Source organism: Cibotium barometz, chromosome 43 (genome assembly GCF_041138505.1).
Source record: "Cibotium barometz isolate CiBa-2024 chromosome 43, ASM4113850v1, whole genome shotgun sequence".
NCBI classification, from domain to species: domain Eukaryota; kingdom Viridiplantae; phylum Streptophyta; class Polypodiopsida; order Cyatheales; family Cibotiaceae; genus Cibotium; species Cibotium barometz.
In genome coordinates this window covers 16833143-16835647 of record NC_141088.1, presented here as the reverse complement: position 1 = coordinate 16835647, position 2505 = coordinate 16833143, and the positions used below count along the sequence as shown (strand labels likewise).

General features: G+C 48.2%; 1 pseudogene; it reads right to left on the bottom strand.

The window, feature by feature from the left end:
- Window positions 1-1235: 1235 nt before the first annotated feature.
- LOC147613607 (germin-like protein 8-2 pseudogene) lies at window positions 1236-2096 on the bottom strand (annotated as a pseudogene).
- Between the last annotated feature and the right edge of the window lie 409 nt (window positions 2097-2505).

The following is a 2505-nucleotide window of genomic DNA, read 5'->3' as shown; positions in this document are numbered from 1 at the left end:
CTAAGAGTTCTATACATGTGATGATGGACTCTAACATTATGTCATAGAGGTCTATTGATCATGTCCTCTATAGAACTCAAACATAAATTTTTATGCTCCTAGGTAAGTTCTTTCTTTTAGTATTTCCAAATCACTCTATCACTTCTTCTTCCATCCGAGGCATACAAACTACTAAAAACGTGTTGCATTATCACATCAAGGGCTTTTAATGACTTTAACTTAGTATGTGTATTAATCTGAAGATCACAATGAGGTCTAGGAACCCCAAGACATTGCCACTATTAAGCTTCTCTACATGCAAGACACCCTAAAAGAGAGTGGACATTGAGCACCCACGGAACTCACACTAATCATGCAATCCTTCCTTGGTGATGAGAAGAAACAAAGTCTATAAACTTATTTGGCAGACGCTTGCACTCGAGCGCTTGCACACCCTCGATGGTATGGATAATGCAATTTTAAATGAGGTGAATTGGTAGGTGTGCCTCAAAAGATCATGCCTCTGTGAGTAATTAAAGAAGAAATATAACCTTAGGAAGATGTGAAAAATATAATCCATATGAAGGTTGTAGAGTGGTTGGTTTTAAAAGCCTCGTTATATAACATGGAAGGTCACACATGTTAGAGTTCTCCACGCACCATCTACGGTCTCTATATATATGCCTCCCACACCCTTCCTCTATTGCAAAGTTGTTGCAGCTTTGGACAACTAGCCATACCATCTCTCTCTCTCTCTCTCTCTCTCTCTCTCTCTCTCTCTCTCTCTTTACGGCTTTCGTGATGGATTTTACTCATGATACGTGGATGGGAGGGTTCTGTCACATGGATTTTAGTGAGAGTACCAACCGAAGAGAATGCCTCACAAGAGAGTACCCATAGAGAAGGTGTTTGATGAGGGCATGCACTGAGGGGGATATGTATAGAGGAAGCCTCAAAGGTCGAGGTGTTGTGCAACTAAAGCACAAAGTTCTAAGCATTAGGTATTGGCTTCTTTCAAAACCTAGTTACACAAAGGGCAAAATAGCAATGTCATTATTCAAAAGGAATTCATGCCACTTATGAAGAATTCGTGCCACTTGTAGTTTGTTCACGCGATGACGAGAGTGTGCATGCACGGGGTAAAGTCTAAGCTTTACACATTAGGTTAGGAAGATAATAATCTCAATTGGCAAGTTAGATCATACTCTGAAAATGGGATAGGCTTCATTTCAAACCTGGTTACACAATCGGAAAGATTGAAGTTTAAAAAACAATGTCTTTATTCAAAAGGAATTCATATGCCACTTGTAGTTTGTACACGATGAGGAGAGAGGCAGTCTAATAAAACTAAGAGAGGGTTTTGCGGACGCTGGCCATGAGGCTTTCCACCTCACCCTTGTCAATGCCGAAGGCTGTCTCTAGCACCTCCTCGGGCAGGGGTGGGTATGCGTCGAAGAGAGCGGCGGCGAGCTGCGAGGTGCCCGGGTTCTGGCTATTGAGGGCGGAGATGGCGAGGGCGGAGTGGTGCTTGTCGGGGTTGAGCTGGAAGTGCACGAGGCCGCGAGGGAAGACAAAGAGATCGCCGGGGGAGAGGGTCTGCTCGAAGAGGGTATTGTTGGGCGTGGCGGTGACGAAGCCCACCTTGAGCGTGCCCTCGGCCAGGAAGAGCACCTCGGTGGCACGGGGATGCACGTGGGGCGGGTTTAATCCCTTGGGGTCAAAGTCGATGCGGGCGATGGACAGGCCCTGCGTGTTGAGGGCAAAGAAATTGGCCGCACTGGCCAGGTTGACGGACACGCCCAGCCCTTTCATAGGTTGGCCGGGATGCTCAAGCATCGTGAACTTGAAGTCCGCGTCCTGCACCTCGTCGGTTGGCTTGCAGGCGAACCCGTTGAGGGTGATCATGCTGGTGTTATCGGCCACACAGAAGTCCTGCAGAGGGTCTGCATCCGCGGCCCTCACTTCTAGTATGAGCGTAGAGGAGGCCAACAGCATCACTGCGCCCAGAAGAAGCAAGCTGCTGGCTGCTGCTGCTGCTGCCATGGTTTGAGGAATATTGTTGTGGGGAATGCGATGCGATGAGGAGCTTGGAAAGATTTGAGCGCGGCTGAGATGATGAGTATAGGCCTCTCCCCATAAGCTGGTATTTATGCTCTGCATGACATCCACTCGAAGGAACGAGTCCTAATATCCGCCCCAAGAAGGAACCAGTCATATCGCTCAAGAAAGAGTCCATGTGCATCGTGCCGCTTCGACCCAGTCGTTCCCGGCCAACGAGTCCTGAGGTGCCGGAAGGGAGGACGTCCCATCGATTGACGTAGTCTCCAAGTGCCGCCCATGTCAAACCGACATTCGCCGAGAACCTTGTGAGCTTTTGTTGTTCCGAATGGACACCTTCACATTCATTGGTGTCTTGTATCCTCCTCCACGTCGGACTGATGCGAATTTGAACCTTGGAAGTACTGCGGCCTTCCAATTATAAGCCCGGCATTGCGAAACTAATAATGCTTGGGGGCCACACGGGTG